Here is a 12,554-nt window from a genome sequence, read left to right as displayed (position 1 = left end):
CTCTCTCTCTCTCTCTCTTTCTCTCTCTCTCTCTCTCTCTCTCTCTCTCTCTCTCTCTCTCTCTCTCTCTCTCTCTCTCTCCCTCCCTCTCTCCCTCTCTGTGGTTTGTGACTTGCATTAGGAAATTCATTCATGGGAATGGTACAACCGCGTCAGTGCTAAGGTTATCAGGTAGGGGCATCTTGTTTGAGAACCTGCTTAAATCCCCTCTCCCTACTCTAAGTTGTGTGCATTGCCTCTGAATGACGGCGTTGATAACTCCCTTTGTCCTGCCCACTGGAATACAGTCGTGTGAATAATGAATAACTCCTCTCTCTTAACACCCACAGAGTTACACTTTTTGACATAGTTATTCACTTTGTAAAGTTTTCATCTTCAGGTGCATTTTGGTATCGTCACAATCTGACACAGGCAATCACACATGTCTGTTGATAGCAGGAACGATATACGTTTTGATCAGGCAGCTTCTGTGCACACGGTTGTTACGTCATTACGGTTGTTACGTCATTGCGTTTGTTACATCATTACGGTTGTTACATCATTACGGTTGTTACATCATTACATTTTTTACATCATTACGGTTGTTACAGCATTACGGTTGTTACATCATTACGGTTGTTACATCATTACGGTTGTTTCATCATTACGGTTGTTACATCATTAGGGTTGTTACATCATTACGGTTGTTACATCATTACGTTTTTTTACATCATTACGGTTGTTACATCATTACGGTTGTTATATCATTACGGTTGTTACATTATTACGGTTGATATATCATTACGGTTGTTATATCATTATGGTTGTTACATCATTACGGTTGTTATATCATTACGGTTGTTACATTATTACGGTTGTTATATCATTACGGTTGATATATCATTACAGATGTTATATCATTATGGTTGTTACATCATTACGGTTGTTACATCATTATGTTTGTTACGTTATTATGGTTGTTACAGCCATTACCGGTTTTAGATCATTACGGTTGTTTACATCATTATGGTTGTTATATCATTACGGTTATTACATCATTACGGTTGTTACATCACTACGGTTGTTACATTATTAAGGTTGTTACATCATTACGGTTGTTATATCATTGCGGTTGATATATCATTACGGTTGTTACATCATTACGGTTGGTATATCATTACGGTTGATTTATCATTATGTTTGTTATATCATTAAATTTTTTACATCATTACGGTTGTTACATCATTATGGTTGTTACATCATTACGGTTGATATATCATTATGGTCGTTATATCATTACGGTTGTTATATCATTACGGTTGATATATCATTATGGTTGTTATATCATTACTGTTTTTATATCATTATGGTTTTTCCATCATTATAGTTGTTACATCATTACGGTTATTACATCAATACGGTTGTTACATCATTACAGTTGTTATATCATTACGGTTGTTACATCATTACGGTTGTTATATCATTACGGTTGTTACATCATTACGGTTGTTATATCATTACGGTTGATATATCATTATGGTCGTTATATCATTACGGTTGTTATATCATTATGGTTGATATATCATTATGGTTGTTATATCATTACTGTTTTTATATCATTATGGTTTTTCCATCATTATAGTTGTTACATCATTACGGTTGTTACATCAATACGGTTGTTACATCATTACAGTTGTTATATCATTACGGTTGTTATATCATTACGTTTGTTACATCATTACGGTTGTTATATCATTACATTTTTTACATCATTACGGTTGTTACATCATTACGGTTATTACATCATTACGGTTGTTACATCACTACGGTTGTTACATCATTAACGTTGTTACGTCATTACTGTTTTTATATCATTATGGTTTTTACATCATTATGGTTGTTACATCATTTCGGTTGTTACATCATTACGTTTTTTACATCATTACGGTTGTTACATCATTACGGTTGTTACATAATTACAGTTGTTACATCATTACGGTTGTTGCATCATTACGATTGTTATATCATTACGGTTGATATATCATTACAGGTGTTACATCATTACCGTTGTTACATCATCATGGTTGTTATATCATTACGGTTGTTACATCATTACGGTTTTTACATTATTAAGTTTGTTACGTCATTATGTTTGTTACATCATTAAGGTTGTTACATCATTACAGTTGTTACATCATTACGGTTGTTATATCATTGCGGTTGATATATCGTTACGGTTGTTACATCATTACGGTTGTTATATCATTACGGTTGATTTATCATTACGGTTGTTACATCATTATGGTTATTACATCATTACGTTTTTTTACATCATTACGGTTGTTACATCATTACAGTTGTTATATCATTACGGTTGTTATATCATTACGTTTGTTACATCATTACGGTTGTTATATCATTACATTTTTTACATCATTATGTTTGTTACATCATTACGGTTGTTACATCATTACGTTTGTTACATCATTACGGTTGTTACATCATTATGGTTGTTACGTTATTATGGTTGTTACAGCCATTACGGTTTTTAGATCATTACGGTTGTTTACATCATTATGGTTGTTATATCATTACGGTTGTTACATCATTACGGTTATTACATCATTACGGTTGTTACATCACTACGGTTGTTACATCATTAACGTTGTTACGTCATTACTGTTTTTATATCATTATGGTTTTTACATCATTATGGTTGTTACATCATTTTGTTATACGGTTGTTACATCATTACGTTTTTTACATCATTACGGTTGTTACATCATTACGGTTGTTACATAATTACAGTTGTTACATCATTACGGTTGTTGCATCATTACGATTGTTATATCATTACGGTTGATATATCATTACAGGTGTTACATCATTACCGTTGTTACATCATCATGGTTGTTATATCATTACGGTTGTTACATCATTACGGTTTTTACATTATTAAGTTTGTTACGTCATTATGTTTGTTACATCATTAAGGTTGTTACATCATTACAGTTGTTACATCATTACGGTTGTTATATCATTGCGGTTGATATATCGTTACGGTTGTTACATCATTACGGTTGTTATATCATTACGGTTGATTTATCATTACGGTTGTTACATCATTATGGTTATTACATCATTACGTTTTTTTACATCATTACGGTTGTTACATCATTATGGTTGTTACGTTATTATGGTTGTTACAGCCATTACGGTTTTTAGATCATTATGGTTGTTTACATCATTATGGTTGTTATATCATTACGGTTGTTACATCATTACAGTTATTACATCATTACGGTTGTTACATCCACTACGGTTGTTACATCATTAAGGTTGTTACGTCATTACTGTTTTTATATCATTATGGTTTTTACATCATTATGGTTGTTACATCATTTCGGTTGTTACATCATTACGTTTTTTACATCATTACGGTTGTTACATCATTACGGTTGTTACATAATTACAGTTGTTACATCATTAAGGTTGTTACATCATTACGATTGTTATATCATTACGGTTGATATATCATAACAGGTGTTACATCATTACCGTTGTTACATCATCATGGTTGTTACATCATTACGGTTGTTATATCATTACGGTTGTTACATCATTACGGTTTTTACATCATTACGTTTGTTACATCATTATGTTTGTTACATCATTAAGGTTGTTACATCATTACAGTTGTTACATCATTACAGTTGTTACATCATTACGGTTGTTATATCATTACGGTTGTTACATCTTTACGGTTGTTATATCATTATGGTTGATATATCATTACGGTTGTTATATGATTACTTTTTTTACATCATTACGGTTGTTAAGTCATTACTGTTGTTATATCATTGCGGTTGATATATTGTTACGGTTGTTCCATCATTACGGTTGTTCCATCATTACGGTTGTTACATCTTTAAGGTTGTTACATCATTACGATTGTTATATCATTACGGTTGATATATCATTACGGTTGTTACATCATTACCGTTGTTACATCATTATGGTTGTTATATCATTATTGTTTTTATATCATTATGGTTTTTACATCATTATGGTTGTTACATCATTACGGTTGTTACATCATTACAGTTGTTACATCATTGCGTTTTTTACATCATTACGGTTGTTACATCATTACGGTTGTTATATCATTACGGTTGTTACATCATTACGGTTGTTATAACATTACGGTTGATTTATCATTACGGTTGTTATATCATTAGTTTTGTTACATCATTACGGTTGTTATATCATTATGGTTGTTACATCATTACGGTTGTTACATCATTACAGTTCTTACATCATTGCGTTTTTTACATCATTACGGTTGTTACATCATTACTGTTGTTATATCATTACGGTTGTTACATCATTACGGTTGTTATAACATTACGGTTGATTTATCATTATGGTTGTTATATCATTACGTTTGTTACATCATTACGGTTGTTATAACATTACGGTTGATTTATCATTATGGTTGTTATATCATTACGTTTGTAACATCATTACGGTTGTTATATCATTATGGTTGTAACATCATTACGGTTGTTATATCATTACATTTTTTACATCATTATGGTTGTTACATCATTACGTTTGTTACATCATTACGGTTGTTACATCATTATGGTTGTTACGTTATTATGGTTGTTACATCATTATGGTTTTTACATCATTACGGTTGTTAAGTCATTACTGTTGTTATATCATTGCGGTTGATATATTGTTACGGTTGTTCCATCATTACGGTTGTTACATCATTAAGGTTGTTACATCATTACGATTGTTATATCATTACGGTTGATATATCATTACGGTTGTTACATCATTACCGTTGTTACATCATTATGGTTGTTACATCATTATTGTTTTTATATCATTATGGTTTTTACATCAGTATGGTTGTTACATCATTACGGTTGTTACATCATTACAGTTGTTACATCATTGCGTTTTTTACATCATTGCGTTTTTTACATCATTACGGTTGTTACATCATTACGGTTGTTATATCTTTACGGTTGTTACATCATTACTGTTGTTATAACATTACGGTTGATTTATCATTACGGTTGTTATATCATTAGTTTTGTTACATCATTATGGTTGTTATATCATTATGGTTGTTACATCATTACGGTTGTTACATCATTAGGGTTGTTACATCATTGCGTTTTTTACATCATTACAGTTGTTACATCATTACGGTTGTTATATCATTACGGTTGTTACATCATTACAGTTGTTATAACATTACGGTTGATTTATCATTACGGTTGTTATATCATTACGTTTGTTACATCATTACGGTTGTTATATCATTATGGTTGTAACATCATTACGGTTGTTATATCATTACATTTTTTACATCATTATGGTTGTTACATCATTACGTTTGTTACATCATTACGGTTGTTACATCATTATGGTTGTTACGTTATTATGGTTGTTACATCATTATGGTTTTTATATCATTACGGTTGTTACATCATTATGGTTGTTACATCATTACGGTTGTTATATCATTACCATTGTTACATCATTCAGGTTGTTACATCATTACTGTTTTTATATCATTATGGTTTTTACGTCATTATGGTTTTTATATCATTACGGTTGTTACATCATTATGGTTGTTACATCATTACGGTTGTTATATCATTACGGTTGTTATATCATTACGGTTGTTACATCATTATGGTTGTTATATCATTACATTTTTTACATCATTACGGATGTTACATCATTGCGGTTGTTACATCATTATGGTTGTTACATCATTACAAGACTTTAAAAAACAAATTACACTTTGTGGCCTATCATACTTAACTTTAAGACTAGTTGTGACCAAGTTCATCTAGTCAATAGCTTTCTATGACTATGATTTCACTGAACTACATTTTTTCAGAGAAATAATGTCAATTAGGCATTTTATATTCATTTTTCAATCGCTAGAGTGTTTGTTTTGGTTTATTGTAAAATCCGATTAACGAGAAGTAAATTAATGGAAAAAATAACCGTGCTTGTCAAAGTAGCCTTGTTTGAAGGCTAATGTATAATATTACATATTATGCATATTCATTAATTTGGTCACATTCATTTGAAGGTTTCTGTCAGTGATGAAAATCTCTATAGAAACCATGGTGTGATTACTTCAAATTAGGTTTCTATTAATATAGTAGACAACGGTATGCATTAGCATTTGCTTAATGGATTTATTAATACATGGATATGATTAGCAGACTAGAAGGTGGTCAGAACAGAAAAGCAGCTGCATTGATAATCTTATCTATTATAGGATATTGCTGACCTATGGCCAGTCCTTTAGACATCATCAGTGATCCCAGAACATGACCCATAAAACCCCCATTATCTACCACCACAGCTCTCATTCACTAAAGCTAACAGCCTTGCTCTTTCACCTTCAGTTTTAAACACCAGCTTCACACAGCTGAAAATACTATATTTTTGCTTATGGAAAAATATATTTCACAGCGGTTTAGATGGTACAGTGATTCTCTACACGATTCTTGCTTGTTTTGTCACAAACTGATATCAGGCGAACTATTCGAATTTTAGCAACCATGAAATGGCGGAGCGATTTCGGCATAGTGCAGCTTTAAGAACGGGAAGCATAGAAATTGTGCACATAGAACAGATCTACCACTTCTTAGACTTGCTTTCAATGAGAATGACAGATCTATAACTCTAATTTCTGTGTGAATTTGGTTGGCTCGCCCCAAAAAAGTTATATATTGCAGTTTTAAAGTTGTAGATATAACCTTTTTGTAGATTGTACATATAGGTAAGGTACGTCAGACTAAGCCCTAGTCCTCCAGGTTCCAGCCTCCCAGCAAGGCCACGAGGCCAGGTGCCAGTGTGGTCTTTGGGTTCCTGTTCTTGGCTCTGCTCCAGAGGGAACTCGCCTTCCTTCCGTCCAACCTCTGGAGCGGTTGTAAATCCTGAGGAAGGGAGGTCAAAGTTTCTCGTCAATCTGCCTCTAGTCACGGCACCACACTCGGTTCAAAGTGCTTTGTATTGTAAGTCATTGTTAATTAATTTGACTGCCTCTTGTGGAGCTGGTTGCTGCACAGCCGCCTGAAGTTGGGTTGAAGAACGAAAGAAAAAAGCCTCCCGCCACATCTGCTCCAACAGCTACATACGTTAGAGATACACTGAGTGGAAAAAACATTTAGAACACCTGCTCTTTCCATGACATAGACTGACCAGGTGAATCCAGGTGAAAGCTATGATCCCTTATGGAAATCACTTGTTAAATCCACTTCAGTCAGTGTATATGAAAGGGAGGAGGAAGGTTAAAGAAGGATTTTTAAGCCTTGAGACAATTGAGACATGGATTGTGTATGTTTGCCATTCAGAGGGTGAATGGGCAAGACAAAAGGTTTAAATGCCTTTGAACGGGGTATGGTAGTAGGTACCAGGCGCACCGTTTTGTGTCAAGAACTCCACCGTTGCTGGGTTTTTCACGCTCAACAGTTTCCCGTGTGTATCAAGAATGGTCCACCATCCAGAGGACATCCAGCCAACTTGACACAACTGCGGGAGGCATTGGAGTCAACATGGGTCAGCATCCCTGTGGAACGCTTTCGACACCTTGTAGAGTCCATGCCTCAACGTATTGAGGTGTTCTGAGGGCAAGGAGTGTTCCTAATGTTAGGTATACTCAGTGTAAAGCACATGAAAAGTGTAATTGGTTTAACTTTTGAACTCAGGTTTTTGAGGATTCTGAATTAGCCGTTTCTTGCTGGCTCTGTTTGTGGTTGAAGAGGAGGCTTTCACTTTCTGCACTGCAACTGTGAAGTAAACCAGCTTCCACCTGAAGAGTAAGAAGGAGCACAAGAAACTCAAAAATCCCAGTGGTGGCAGTTCTTAATAATATGCCCCCATGCTAAGGTTCAGGTTGGTGGCTTGACCTAAGCCACTATCGTCATCCGAGACCTTTAAATCGAGACAGACAACCCCTTGGAAACTTCGGAACCCTTTTGTTAGTTTCTGTCGGATTGCAACAATTCGTGACAATTAGCGAGTAGTAGTGACACTTAGTGACAGTGACAATTAGCGACAATTAGAGACTACTAGTAGTGTGTTAACGAGTGGGTCAACTTGTGCCCTTTGGGATGAACCCAAGTAGCACACACAGAATGGGGCCAATCACACTCATGTCCAGTCTTGTTTTTTGAACGAATTAATGTCACTCACTTGTTGCACCCCCTTTGTTTCACCCCCTTTAAGTTTTACTAGTCTTATGCTGTCATATTTCCCAGACACGTGACATATTTACAAAGGTAGATCGCCTTCTGCTTGTGTTTTGAATCACACACGCACACACACACACACACACACACACACACACACACACACACACACACACACACACACACACACACACACACACACACACACACACACACACACACACACACACACACACACACACACACACACACACACACACACACACACACAGAGAGGGTCGATTTTAATCTTATTCCTCCCTGAACACCATAACCTTGGACAGTGTAACTTGGCCCAGTGCCAGCCACTGCCGGTGGGAAGGACAGCTGTCGTTCAAACTAAGCAGCGCATCGCCATCGTTCCTCGAAAGTGCCATTCCTCGTTTTCCAGTTCTGCTACATTCCACTCGTGCCTGTTTCTGTCTCACATATAACTAGAATACTATGTGCTGTATGTACTTGATTGGGGTTGAGAAAGAGGCCTCCAGTGTAGACTACACTGTAAAAACAGAAAGACTCGAAACACGATGATTGTGTAATGAATACACAGATAGTGTTTTAAAACAGAATAAAAGCACTCTGAAACACGATGATTGTGCAATGAATACACAGATAGTGTTTTAAAACAGAATAAAAGCACTCTGAAACACCCAAAGTGGTTCTTAAATTTTAATTTAGGTGTTTTTAAGATAGTGCTGTGAAAACACTTTTGGGGGTTTTCAGTACATGTAAATGGCAGCCTCAAAACACGTACAATATATATTTGTTGCTTACTAAACTGAGTATACCTAACATTTTTTTATTTTTTTATTTCACCTTTATTTAACGAGGTAGGCTAGTTGAGAACAAGTGCTCATTTGCAACTGCGACCTGGCCAAGATAAAGCATAGCAATTCGACACATACAACACAGAGTTACACATGGAATAAACAAAACATACAGTCAATAATACAGTAGAACAAAAGAACAAAAAGTCTATATACAGTGAGTGCAAATTAAGGAAATAAATAGGCCATGGTGGCAAAGTAATTACAATATAGCAATTAAACACCGGAATGGTAGATTGGCAGAAGATGAATGTGCAGGTAGAGATACTGGGGTGCAAAGGAGCAAAATAAATAAATAAATACCAGTATGGGGATGAGGAAGGTAGATAGATGGGCTATTTACAGATAGGCTAAGTACAGGTGCAGTGATCTGTAAAATGCTCTGACATCTGGTGCTTAAAGCTAGTGAGGGAGATGTGAGTCTCCAGCTTCAGAGAAGCTTCCTAATATTGAGTTGTTTCAATGATTTGTTAATTTAATTTAACCAAAAAATAGTAAGGATAAATCCAACAATGTTTCTCAAAATGTAAGATATTTCATATGAGGATAACCAAAGATAGAGAAAATGTATGTATTTAACTATTCAGAAGTCCGGTTTTATTCTACTTGCATTTCCTATCTTCCCACGTGGCTCAGTTATTAGAGGATTGTGGGTAATTCAACATTTTCGATTTTATGATTCTTTTACACAATGTTATATGCATGTTTGAATAAAGAAATGTATACTTCTATATTAATATTAAGCAACTTGTTATGCCATGAGGTGTAATGGATAATAATGAATGGATATCAAAATTGTCAGGCAAAATGACGTTCAATGATGAAACTTTTTACGGTAGAGGCAAATACAGTATCCTGCAATGTTTGATGTAATGTAACCCCCATGCCTGCCATTTTCCAGAAGTGCTCCCAGCCTCTGGCAAGGTGTTGCACAATGCTGGATCAATTGGTGTTACAACACACCGTGTCACGTTTCAAAACATCTCAGGTTGATGTGTTTCAATACCCCAGAAAAGTTCAGGTTTCGTCTCCTTTGAGTTGGTGGCAGCACAGTTGCCACTAGTTTCTGGTATTACAAAGCACTTCGTTTTAACAGTGTACTAGATGCTACATGAGCCCTGGCAGGTATTGAACTAGCCTCCACAGCTGCCTTCTCCTTCCTTTTTGTCTTAAAGTGAAACTAACCTAGTTGATATTGAAGTATTTTAACACTTTCAGGGACATTGCTTCAGCGGACGTTTTTCGAATTCATATCATTTCACAAAAGTGGTTTTCAATTCTCGGCTGTGCTTGAGCGTTTGTTCACCTGGTTACAGTTCCTGTGCTTATTTATAATGGCGAAATAAGAGGTGGGATTAAATGGCGTCATGTTGGCAGTTGGACAGGAATGGCTCCTGGTGAGGGATACCCCTTTGAACACAGCGTGACTTTTCCTTCAAGACTTTTTACTTTGTCTATTGATTACATGCTTCACCTTAATGTGGATTGCTTGTCTCGGTTTTATGCTCTCTTGTCTCACTCAACAAGAGTTAATTTTACCTCCGTTTTTTTGTTGTATGCAACTCAAACTAGGCATATGCTTTGGCAAGCTTGACATGTTCAACGAAAGCGTAGAGAACGTACTGTAGCCAGATGATCGGTTTGAAGAAGTTCTGAGAATCAGACCTCGGTTCAAATACTTTTTTGTTGTTTTAGTACTTTGAGTGTTTTCTTTAGGCTGCCTGGAGTGCCAGATTGGCATGGTTTGCAGTTATTGTGACTACTCTATTGAACCCAGGTCTGTTGAGAATAAATACACTTCTGTGATCAGTTTGTTTGAACCGGTTGTGTTCAAAGCCAGGCTTTTCAAATGGCCTACATTCCTCAAATTCTACTATAACATGGAGTAGACTTTTTAAAGGCCAGGTACAGCCAAAAACTTGAGTTTCCTGTGTTTTATATATATTTCACGCTTTGAGGTTGGAATAATACTGTGAAATTTTGAAAATGATGATAATCTCCTTTTAGTCGTAGAGCTGTTTCAATAGACCGGCTGAAATGTCATCCTGGTCTAGGGGAGGGAGTTTTGACCTCCCTGGTGACATCACCATGCGGTAAATTGGTTCAAAGACCAATAAGAAAGATAGTTCCAAACCTCTCTGCCAATAACAGCTAGTTTTCAGTTTTCCCCTCCCCGCTCAGACCACTCCCAGACAGTCCAAGCAAAATTCTTTCTTGAAAATCTTTTGCCCATTTGAATGGAAATCTCTTACAGTAAGGTGCTTAGTTGTTAGACAGAAATAATTTGATATTGAGATTTAAAAAAAAATGTCTGGATTAGACCTTGAAAACTGATTAGCAGTGTCACTGTTGAGGAGAATGGACCCAGCTTCCAGCCTCAGTGTGTTTCTGACTGCAAAGTCTGTCTGATCTGGTATCACAACTTGTCTTCTTCATGTGTTTGAACACACCTTAAATGGCTTCTCGTACTACAGTATTAAGGGCAGAAGCAAACTCATACATTTACCGCTATATTTGTGTCGTCGCGATGAATTGCGGTCTTTCCTAAAAAAGCCATCCTTACCCAGAAGGCACTTGAGTATTGTTCCGTTGTTGTTCCGTTGAAATATGTCAGTTGTTACTTAATGTAATTAATTACACAATAAGGTATTACTTCTGTTCTTGTGATCCACACATATAAACAGTCGTTAATCGGTCGTTAACCTGTGAAACTTGGCATGGGTTGAAAAAGCGCGATACTCCAAATTCGTCCTACTTGGCAGGCCTGTATTAGAAGCTGTGTTAGAAAATGAACATAATGCTTTAGCACTTCCGTACAGCACCTCCGCCGGCTCTTGAGATCAGTGACGTACTCCAGTTGGAGATTCACCAATAGGAAATAATAGACAAAGGTATGTTATGGCATATCTAATCTCCTCACCTGCTTGTCCTGAAGGACTGGATAGATGCAGGCAACATGGCAGAGCCATACCGTCCCTGTCACAAACCAACTGAACTGAACCCGCGTTTGTCTTATCTTCAAATGCCTTTTGATCCCAACCTCTGTTGCAGCTCCTCAAGATGTGCTCGATTCTCAAAATAGTAGTGTTCTGCTTCTGCTCATTCTATTTCTTTTGATGCTGATGCATCAATGGAATTGTTATTATGGGATTGTAAGAGTCCGTTTCATGAATCAGACATTGTTCCGGTGTAGTGAACTGGGGTATTGAAACAGTTTTTCATTTTTTTTAAATGTTAGTAGCTTTGCTGTTGAACACTTTAAAGTTGGCTTTTGAAATGAGCTCAGAGAAGTCTGGAATTGTAGTCTGGTTAGAGTAAGGCTCACGCTTAGATTTCAGTGAGCTGGCATAATGGCAGTGCTACTAGCGTTCCGTACAACTCAGGCCAGAACAAATATCGTTTCACAGATGCAGCTAGTTATTTTGACCAGCAAAGTGTAATGATACTGTCTTTGTCTGTAGTCTCTTGAATTATC

At 36.0% G+C, this 12,554-nt stretch overlaps 1 protein-coding gene across 4 annotated transcripts in view; it reads left to right on the top strand.

Annotated features, from left to right (window-relative positions):
* Positions 1-12,554, top strand: part of LOC135536810 (metal transporter CNNM2-like) — a 73,024-nt gene that overhangs the window by 2,625 nt on the left and 57,845 nt on the right. The gene's annotated exons all lie outside the window — the stretch shown is intronic.

The sequence above is a fragment of the Oncorhynchus masou genome, chromosome 5 (assembly GCF_036934945.1).
Source record: "Oncorhynchus masou masou isolate Uvic2021 chromosome 5, UVic_Omas_1.1, whole genome shotgun sequence".
Taxonomy (NCBI): Eukaryota; Metazoa; Chordata; class Actinopteri; order Salmoniformes; family Salmonidae; genus Oncorhynchus; species Oncorhynchus masou.
The sequence above is the reverse complement of the archived record's forward strand: the minus strand, read 5'-3'. Positions and strand labels throughout refer to the sequence as shown.